The sequence below is a fragment of the Musca autumnalis genome, unplaced genomic scaffold, assembly GCF_047663935.1.
Source record: "Musca autumnalis isolate F117 unplaced genomic scaffold, ASM4766393v1 scaffold_3, whole genome shotgun sequence".
Taxonomy (NCBI): Eukaryota; Metazoa; Arthropoda; class Insecta; order Diptera; family Muscidae; genus Musca; species Musca autumnalis.
This window is the reverse complement of record NW_027411866.1, coordinates 126,030,748-126,041,623: the sequence shown is the minus strand read 5'-3', so window position 1 is coordinate 126,041,623 and position 10,876 is coordinate 126,030,748. Positions and strand designations below refer to the sequence as shown.

General features: G+C 35.9%; 3 non-coding genes across 3 annotated transcripts; all 3 read left to right on the top strand.

Annotated features, from left to right (window-relative positions):
• The first annotated feature begins 392 nt into the window (after window positions 1–392).
• TRNAS-UGA (transfer RNA serine (anticodon UGA)) lies at window positions 393–474 on the top strand. Its single transcript has one exon. It is a non-coding gene; the product is annotated as a tRNA-Ser (tRNA).
• A 2,857-nt stretch (window positions 475–3,331) lies between these two features.
• Window positions 3,332–3,413, top strand: TRNAS-UGA (transfer RNA serine (anticodon UGA)). The gene has a single exon. It is a non-coding gene; the product is annotated as a tRNA-Ser (tRNA).
• Window positions 3,414–4,910: 1,497 nt separating this feature from the next.
• On the top strand, window positions 4,911–4,992 carry TRNAS-UGA (transfer RNA serine (anticodon UGA)). Its single transcript has one exon. It is a non-coding gene; the product is annotated as a tRNA-Ser (tRNA).
• Window positions 4,993–10,876: the final 5,884 nt, after the last annotated feature.

Below are 10,876 nucleotides of genomic sequence, written 5' to 3'. Positions count from 1 at the left end.
ATTAATTATTTCAATGCGTTATAAACGGAAGGGCATAAAAGGTGGTGGGTATAAAAGGATTGGTGTACGTATTTTTGTCAAACAGCTTTCAAAACAACTTTTTTCGATATGGATACCAAACTTCCCTAAAAATCGAGTTAGCTCAAAATCAGACACTTTTTTTACTATCCTGTTATTACAGACACGCTATTCAGCTGATGTCGCCTGTGAAGATAATCCTTAGGTCGTCTATAAGTGCTATCAGTGTATATAGATCTCCATATAATTGATATTTAATTAGTCTATAATGAGGAACTTTGCAAATATGTTATTGGTGGTAGAAAATTTAATTGTGTGGCTTAAGCAGGAAATGGACAATATGCGCTTTCGGATTTGTTACGCATTAATTGTCAGCTGCGGTGTCCGAGTGGTTAAGGAGATGGACTTGAAATCCATTGGGTTCTACCCGCACAGGTTCGAATCCTGTCCGCAGCGAATTTATTTTCTATGTGTTATAAGAAATACATAGACACACTAAATCCTAGTTTGAAAACAACAACTGCATTAGTTAACAGCATCCAATTCTCAAGAAACATGTAGATAATGTTCTGATAGATGAAAAGCACTTGTAGAACTATAGATTCGAGTTGCAGACATTGAATTGGATCACCAAATTGTTGCAGGTTCACATACTATTATACTTAACGAATGCGACATTCAGCTCCCCACAATTCTTACCGAGGACTCTGATATTAGAATTTTATACGAGATTTTCCGACGATTGATCAGAAAATTGATCAATTTCTCTAAATTTCCCTTAGAAATTGAACCCATATTCAGCAAGATTTCTTTTAAGAATCTCTGCACATTTTCCTGCGCTTGTTTACGAAAGTCTTTGAATAATCTGCACATACTCTGATGGGAAATTGTGCTTCGTTTCATTCTCTCGCGAGCATAATTCCCGAAATTGGTTGGGAGTTTATTTTAAGAACTATAACGACAAGGAGCACTGTGTAATACCACGACCCTTATCTTAATAGCTAGATGGTTCACTTGGGAGCGATGTTTTTTACATGTTTCCTTTATTACATACTTTGGAATTAATAAAAAACCTCAACTAATAAAAAAAAATAACGACAAGGGAGTGTTTTTTTGTGTTTGCATGCTCTAGCTTGTCTTTTTATTTTTTTGTTTTTTAGTTATTTCGCAACTGTTAAGTGACAAAGACGTAGCGGCATAAGTTATTTTGTGATTAAAATCGCTTATGATTTAACAAATGACAGTGGTAAGCTTGCGTACACGTGTTTTAAAGAAGTTTATAGTGACTTACATATATTGTTAATTCCATTTTAGTAAAAACTTTTAAACAGATACGGATCACATTACTAAAAAGGGCGGCGTATTATAGGGTAAGTGCACCTAATGTCGGCATGTACCAGTAGTCGGCACCTTTTGAATTTGAACTCAAATAACTAAAAATTAAGAAAACAAAATAGAAAAATAATCTTAAAAATTCTTCAACAATATTGTCAGCTAACTTTATATAAAATTTCATTGAGCTAGGACCAATTTTTATATCGAAATTTAAGTTTTTGTCAGTGAAGGGTTTTCACCACAACCGAAAATGCATGTTTCTTAAGAAAAAAATTGTGGAGATGTTAACCTTATAAGCTCTGTAATTATTTTAAAATGAAGAAATTTTCCACAACATTTTTGTTATATAAGTAGAGAACAGTTAAAAGAACACTATAGAAAAAGAAATTTTTAAAAAATATTTATAATTGTGCAATTTTTGCTGATGCCGACTTTAGGGACAAAAAAATATAAAATTTGCCTGAAGTCGGCATGGGGTTATAAACATTGGTTTTTATCCATTACTTTTAGCTAAAAATTATAAAAAATACTAAACAAATACTTTAAAGGCTAATAAATAAAAAATTGTTTCAATTTGAAAGGAACTTTAGCGATTTTAAGCAATATTAGCCATGATTTGAAGTACGTACGTTGTGGGGTGCCGACAACTGGGTAATAGGTGCCGACTATTGGTACGAACTAATTTATATAAACAATAGTTTAAATTTACTTATTTTTTTTTAAGCAAAATCAATAGATATGTATATAATAAACTGGAAATGGGTAAATAAGTAATGGATAAACTATTGTCCTTTCAAATATTTAACAAAAAATGTAAAATATCCATTTTTTCTTTATTTAAATATAACATGCCGACTACTGGATCATCTAATGCCGACTATTGGGAAATGGTGCCGACTACTGGTGAAAAAACAGTATTTCACGAAAATTTTAAGTTTCACATATTAAACAGAAATAATTTAAAAAGATGTTTATATAATCTAAAACTACACAAAATTACAAATCATAACGACTTAAATTCAAGTTGATTGGGCATTTAGGCTCTGAAGGACATATGATTGAAGATAACAAATTCCTTAAAGTGCCGACTACTGGTGCACTTACCCTATTCTTCGAAAATATAAAATTCAGCTGACAGCAGCAGTGTATACAATTAAATCCACATTGTAATAAAATAAAGATCAAAATTTTTTTTAAATAAAACCCCTTATTTAATTAATTAGATTGAGATTTTTTGAAGAAAATAATCAGAATATCGAATCCGATTTTCGGATCGAATATCTCGATTTTTTTTTCAGAATTTGTTCCAAAATTTGTCAGAGTCTCGAAACAAATCTCCAAAAAGAATTATATTTTCGGTCAGTTTTCTAATATTTTATTATTTATTGAGAGTTTTGTCCAAGATTGTTAAGAAAATCAAAATTTCCCTCAGAAATTTCTATCGATTTCTAAACGGATTCGTCTGGAAACACAAATGTTCTCATCGAATTTCCCTCGGAAAACGTTCCGAATTTTGCGAACCGCTTCACACAAATTGGGACTTGTTTTGTATACGAATACGGAATCAGAGATTTTGTCCGAATTCGGTACGATCTGGGCAAAATTTTTTTAGTTGGTCATTTCTATAACAACGAGCTTCAACCCGTCTTTTGCGAATAACTTTAGCTGTCCCTGTGAAGACGACCTTCAGATAGTATCTACTAAGTCGACCTTACAACAACCTTTAGCTTGGCTTAATAATTTTTGCCCTCTATAGAGTAGAGTTTAATCTTGTCTCTTTAAAGAAGATGCGTCAACTCGTTTATAAACATTACAGATTATCTCGCTGATCTACAAAACAAATTTTAATTCGTCTATAAATATCTACGTTTAACATCCCTTTGAAAAGGACTTTGTGTGGCAACAGGACGAGGAAGAGTGTTAGAGAATTGAAATACCGAGAAAATTCTGTCTCAAATTTACCTCACCTAAATTACCAGCTGCGGTGTCCGAGTGGTTAAGGAGATGGACTTGAAATCCATTGGGTTCTACCCGCACAGGTTCGAATCCTGTCCGCAGCGTATTTATTTTCTAGGTGTCATATAAAAATTGCATATACAAGCTTTTACTATAAAATATTTACTTCGTAACAATGAAAACAACATTTAGGCCATGTCTATATTACAGCCTTTTGCACGGTTAACCTTCTTTATAAGCATTTATTTGAAATATAAGCAATGGAATTAATATTTGCAACCCAGTGGGTTTGTTAAATCCAGTTATATATAAACGTACCATTAGCTCTACTCAATAAAACTTATCTTTAGTTCATTTTAACTATGACTTTGAGCTCGTCTCTATAAAGACGACATTAGCACTTCTCTATATAGAATACACTCATAGTACGATTACACTAGAGCTTTTTGCCGGGTTAACCAACTCCGAGAGGATTTATTTGACGTTTCGTCTATGGAATTGACATTTGAAATCCAAACCTACTGGGTTAATCCGGTTAAGTGTATCCGGGGTATTAACTTGTCTTTATAAAAGGCTACTATTAGCTCATCCCTTTTCAGCCCACTTTTAACTCCTCTCCAAAAATACGTCCTTTATCCAGTGATGCCAGATCAATCGGCATTTTAGACGAAAAAAAAAACAAAAAAAACGATATGATGGTTTTAGTTATGACAACTTTAATAATTTTGATGATTTTTTACCTATTTTTTTCAAGAAAAGTACCAGTCTTTTTAACAGATATTTTTTGATGTGCAAAGGCACATTTTAATCGTCCTTCTGTAATTTTTGTTGAAAAAGATTACAAAGTTTTGTGGCAAATGACCATCTACCAGGCACTCTTTTTAAAAATGCGTCTTGCGGTGATCGCTCTATCTCGAAAACGACTGGACTGTTCATTACATATCTATTGGCTTATTAAGTACCTTGTCTTTAGACAGAATTTCAAAAATTTAAACAAATCGCTTCTTTTAAGAATGGATTTTCATGTACTTAATAAAATAGTATAATTGTTCCACAAAAATCCAAGAAGCGGCAAGTGTGGGTTGCGGTGGTGTTGTACTCAATAGTGAACACCGCTTTTCTTAAACAGTGTTTCGTAGGTGGTCATTTGTCACAAAACTGTTTTGTTTTATGAATTGGTTATTTTTTTAATTAATTTACAGTTTATTTTTCAACTTATATTGTAATTTGAGCTGAAATACAAGTTATTGTATTTTCCGATTTTTGGACGATTTGAAATACTATTTTGCCGATTTGAAGATTTTGACTGCCGAAAATTGACGATTTTTGACCAAACTTATCTGTCATCACTGTTTTTATTTAACGACCATTAATTCAGCTCTTCTAACTTATCTATCTTAAGATAACATTTAGCTCTCTGTAAAGAAGACCTTTATCTCGTCTCAATATATACGATATTTGGCTCTTCTCCCTAAGAAAGGACTCTCTCTAAGGACTATCTACCACTTAGCTCGCCCTTTAATATCCCGTAAAGTTTGAGAGTTGAAATATTAATTTGAAGCAAAAACGCGGAAATTAAATTTTTCACCCTTATGTCGTCAGCTGCGGTGTCCGAGTGGTTAAGGAGATGGACTTGAAATCCATTGGGTTCTACCCGCACAGGTTCGAATCCTGTCCGCAGCGAATTTATTTTATGTTTGTAAACAATGGTTTTACAATGATTCAGCATTTGGATTTTGTACATGTCCAACCCCTAAATTTTTTGTTATTACAGATTTTTAAAAAATTTGTGAGAATTTAATTATTATGAAAATCAAATATGTAACGCGTTATGTTCGGCCGGGCCGAACTTGTTATATCTTTCAAAGCATTTATAATTTTGTCCCGATCCGTTTGTTTAACACTTCTTTCATTTGAATGAAATTACTGGCGGTAGGAATATATTCCCAATTATTTTATTATTAAGTTTTTTTTCCCGTTTGTAATGCATAATCATTTGAGACCCTATATCTAAAGTAAATTAAGTAAGGTATGTATATAGGGTAAAATTTTAAGACGATTTATGCTTGGTCGTCCCTCGGTTTGTGCTAATCACCCTATCATCCAAACAAATTGAGATAGGACACAGACAGGACAAGTTCGCAGATGGGCTTTATCGACCCAAATTTTGGAATAGCTCCCATAAAACCCGATTTCAGGTATTTTGGTGTGTTTAGCAACATTTTCTGACCAAATTAGATATAATTTGGCATTTAGGGTTTCAAGTGTTTAAAAAATTGCTCCACCAAGTTGTCATCGATATTTTCGGTCCAACTTGGATGAAATACAGCATTTAAGTGGTAGAAAAACGTTTTGCATACATAGGTTCATATGTTTTTAAATAGCCCGCATATAACGGTATTGGCAGTCAGGTGTTTTAGAATTTTTAGCAAAATTGCTCCACCAAAAATTGTTTACAAAGATCTACGATTTGGAATAGCCCCCATATAATGGTATCTTCCGATTTAAGGTATTTTCCCAGAGGTAAAAAATCTTCTCCACTAAAAATTATGGACATAAGTCTACGTTTTGGAATAGCTCTCATATAACTGTACCACCCGATTTCAAAGACTTGGAAATTTTTTCGACAATTTCGTAGTGTTCAAAGTGGTCAAGAAACATCTCCACTAACTTTTTTTTTTAAATAGCCCCATATAACGGTATCGCCCTACTTCAGGTATTTTAGAGTTTTTAGCAACAGTTTCAGAACAAATTAACCATAGTGGTCATAAATGTTCTCTACCAAAAATTGTGAACTTAGGTCTTCGTTTTGGAATAGTCCACATACCACTTCAGGTATTTTGAAGTTTTCATCCACTCTTTTTCGTCCAAATTGGATGTGATTTTGAATTAGGGGTTAAAAAAGGTCAACAAACTTTTCCACAAAAAAAATGTGACATATTAATTTAGCTATAATTTGGCATTTAGGGTTCGTAGTGGAGACGAGCTTCATATCTATGTCGACGGTCACTAACAAAATCTGTTGATTTCGATTCTCCAGTAGATTGATTTAAAACACTGTGTCCTTCCTCTCGTAACAAGAAGTTACCAACGATATTTAGTTGGTATTAAAAAATGCCAAACCATTAGTTTTCTTCATTTGGCTCGTGTTTTCAATAAAATGCGTTTACCGCATCACAAATGTCAAAACGGCATTTAATTACAGCCGAACAAAATAATTGATTTCCAAAAATGAAAATTTTGCCATGGATTTATTACACTACAAGCTCACTGCTCGCATTGTCCACTAATCATTAACGATCTTAGTGTTGTAGTTGTTGTTTCAAGTATTTTAGTGTTGTTGTTATTTACAAAAAATAACCTGCTGTTATTGTTGGTACAGCGAACTCAGCTGTATGAATGTGATATGCCACCGTTTTTATTCGCAGCAACTAATCCGCAACCGATTCATGCACCATTAAACAAATCACTGGTACTTAATCACAACAAAAACATTCAATATATGGGTCTCGATAGATTTTACATACCCGACCAATGTGTGTGTGTTTGTTGTACTCCAGCTATTAACTGGAATCACAAATATGGCCTAAAAGCCTTTAACATGAACCCACTCATGTTGCTCTCACTCGATTCGTACACAGCGTAAGTCACTCGTACCACTTGTACACGCAATCACTCATTTAAGTACCAAACCACGCACCACTTGCTAAATTCAATACCATTGGAATGGTTAAGAAGAAGACGACTAAGAAGAAAAGGATCGGAAATTTCGCCAAGAGAAATTCTCATTCCTGCAAATTGGTGGTGGTGGCGCACTTTGTTTGCTGCTTGTTTGGGGGGTTTTATTCATACAACGACTGAAAAATGAAACGTATTTTAAAAACGTATGTCACTGTTTATTCGGTGAATTAGTTGGATTTCGCAGAGATCGTTAAGGCCTCTGAGAAAAGGGCCCTAATTTGGAAAATAAATGACTACATGCCATTTAGCGAGTTTCATTCTCTCAAGCAATGTGGGACATCTCTTTCTAGATCATGAAGATCCCTCATGATATTCCTACGTTGTAGGGTTTCTATCCACCATATGGTAACACGGTAACATCCGAACAAGTACTGCAACATGAGCGTGCCATTGTGTTACTGTACTGGAAGTCACCTCATGCAGATGATACAATGATGATATAAGGAGGCACCTTATTGCAATTCTCTGTGGGCCTATTCTATATTTTTTTTAACAACTTTACTCATTGTTTTTTTTACAACAATTCCATTTGTTTGTTTTGTAGTTGTTACAAAAACAAAAGAAATTTTAACAACTTTTTAATCGATAAAACTTACGGTATTCCTGTACAGGGCGGCGTATTGACAGGTTTGTATACTGTTCCATCGCGTTGCACTTATGTTCGCGGACCACACTGACATGCGTTGACAAGCGTTATATGTGGTCAACAAAGTTTCTTTGTCAGCAACACAAGTGCTGAACTTGAGGACATTGCTCCTACATTTCATCTTGTCGAATGTTACCCCTAGGACCATTGGGTAGTTAGCAAATAAGAGGTGAGCCTTTCACAAATGACATCAGGAAATGTATCCGACGCAAAGATTGTACAATCATCCGCATACTTTACGATCTCAATGGCGACTGGAAGGTTGGAATAAAGGAGAGGTAGATGTTAAACAGTTCCGGTGATATCACGCAACCTTGGGGAACTCCCTGTTTTACTCTACGAATCTCCGACCCCTAATGCATATGGTACACTGATGATATGAGGAGGCCTGGTTACAGTTCTCAGGGCGGCGTTCTGACTGATATGAATACTAGGGTTATGACTTTTTTACAACCTCATATCCCTGTATCATAGCGTGATGAGTTTTGCCATAAGATTACATAAAATCTTAATTATAAGGTGATTCGGTGAAAAAACCTCACGCACAAAATGATTTTAAAATTTGAATTTATCAAAATTATGGACAATTTTTTGTAGTCACTGAAAACAGATATATAATTGAAAATAAACTTTAGAGCCGCATGAAATAATTAAAATTACATAAAATGTATTTCTCACTATTTTTCATTAATTCTGAGAATCGTAAAAATGTCGTAAACGATTTTATTCAAAAATATAATTTTTTAACAAAAAACAAAAAATTTAAAATTTTTTCAAAGTGACTTTTTTTGCGACTTTTTTAAAATATGAATGAAGTAAACGTTATTATAGTTATTAGTAGGCTTATATTTATTCATTCGTGCAACAAAAAATAATTTTTTGAAAAAAACATTTTTTTCGTTTCATATATTTTTTCAAAAAATTATTTTTTTAAAATCGATTTGTGCGTGAACTTTTTTTATATTTCAATAACGATAGCATAGTGATTAATAGGCAAAAGTTCATTCATCCCTGCTACAGGCAATCATTTTTGAGGAAAAATGTCAAAAAGTCATAACCCTAATGAATACTGTTCCATCGCCTCCAGCTTACCACATTCTGACTTATCTCTTTATATGTGGGCAAAAAGGTGTGTTTGTTGATACCACAAGAGCTGCCACCTAGGCTATCTTTGTTGATACCACAAGAGCTGGCACCTAGGGCCTTGTTCCTACATCTCAGGTTATCGCAGATAGATGTGGCATGCGCGTGCTCATGTTGTTGAATGTTACCCCCAGGATCTTTGGGTAGTTAGTGTTCGGAATGTGGTAAGATCAAGAAATTGGAGTTCAGCGTTCAGAGTTCAGAGTTCAAAAATTATATCCGGAAATATACCTGACGTCAAGATCGTGCAATCAACCGCATACGTTACGATGTAAATACCGTGTGAAAGTGGTGGAATACAGGAGATGTTTCACTCTATGTGGCGTTGACTTCTTGTTTCTGAATTCCACGTACAACTGGTGTCCACACAGATATAATAAATTATCCAATGATTCAAACTTGGCCGGAGGGTAGATTGCTCAGTGTACTCAAACAGCGTGGAGTGCTTGGCAGTACCAAAGGTTTTTGTTAGCGCCAACAACACTGTCCTATGGCAGGGCTTGCTCTGGTTGAGTCCTCGACTAATATGTTTAGAGATGGCGTGCAGAGCTGTTGTCGTGCTGTGCTGCTTACTGAACTCATGCTAATGTAAAAAACTCTATACCTATTACTGATGCTGGGGAGGACTAAGGACTCAAGGGTCTTCGCTACGGGCGACAAAACGAAATCGCTCGGTTCGATTCATCTTTGCTGGCATCCTTGCCCGGCTTGCCCATTTTCCCTACTTCGAGTACAATGTGGGAGACTAGCGAAAGGTAGAGAACTTTCGATGATACTCAACACCCGGTTTATCTATCTGTTTCAAAATAACCATGGAGATACCGCCAGGGTCCAACGTGTTGGATGATTAAGGGTTCCTGAAATGAAATTCGCAACATCGTCCATTGTAATTTGTGGTGGTCCTTTCTCGGCAGGAAGAGATCTAATGCGACGTTATACTCTTCTCATTGCACTGTCATTCCAGGGATGCTCGACAAACTGTCGATTAAAATAACTTGCGCACCTTTCCAGCGTTACGTCGCCAAACGTGACTGAGGTTCTCTCTTCTTTTTTTCCATGGTACGAAAGTGACCGTTGCCCATAATTCACTTATACCGCACCCAATGTTACAATTCTTCAGACGATTTAGACACTTGTCCGTTTATGCTCATCGACCACTCTGTTAACGCCCAGTCTCAGCTCACAGACTCATTTGCTAATCCCGTCGGCTCTGCTGGGGAATTTGGTCTGACTTCGTGTATTCGGCCAGCAGGTGTATGGCGAGCGGTTGCAGCCAGGGGTGCCAACTGTTCCGAGGTAAAAATCGATACAGCACATACGCACCATAGGTCTGTAGCGATTTTTACCTTAAAACGGTTGACATTCCTGCTTAAACCGTGGTTTTGATGCGTCAAAAATCAACACAAGTAGCGGGAAAACCACCAACATGGCACCACTGGTTGCAGAAGTGACGATGTCTCGGAACGTTTTCTTTGCTACCCGAACATCAGAAGGGTTGGTTGTACAATCAGGAAACTGGTCCAATTAGTGTTACAGTCATTCCTGGGTGATCTTTCCGCAGTACGTAGCAAGCATCTAGTGGTCTGATGACGACGACGGCCTGTGTTCACGCAGCATGCAACAACATAGTCCCTCACATGGAGGAGTCCAGAGCAATCCCTGAGATGCACCCACACGCGACATCTATTGCATATTACCGAAGTTTGAGTGCGGTGGTCCTGTCTTTTCCTCCGTACCAGCACGGACCAAAAGAATCCGATGCAACCCAGAAATACGAAGCAAATACAAACATGTGTACCCTGAAATGGCAGTCGCTGGTCCGAACACGGGTGTTGTACGGTTCCAGGTAAGTACAGTGTCGAAAAACCCGACGCCGTGAGATTATACATTATTCTGTCAGGCGTTTTCAGTTCCAAGATCTAATCGATGTGCATTGAAAAAATTAATTCGATTTCGGTAGTGCGAGTGTACAACTCATCTGGTGTTAAAAGCCAGGGTTGCGAATAACTTTAGTATCTCCTAAAAGAAATGTTGAAA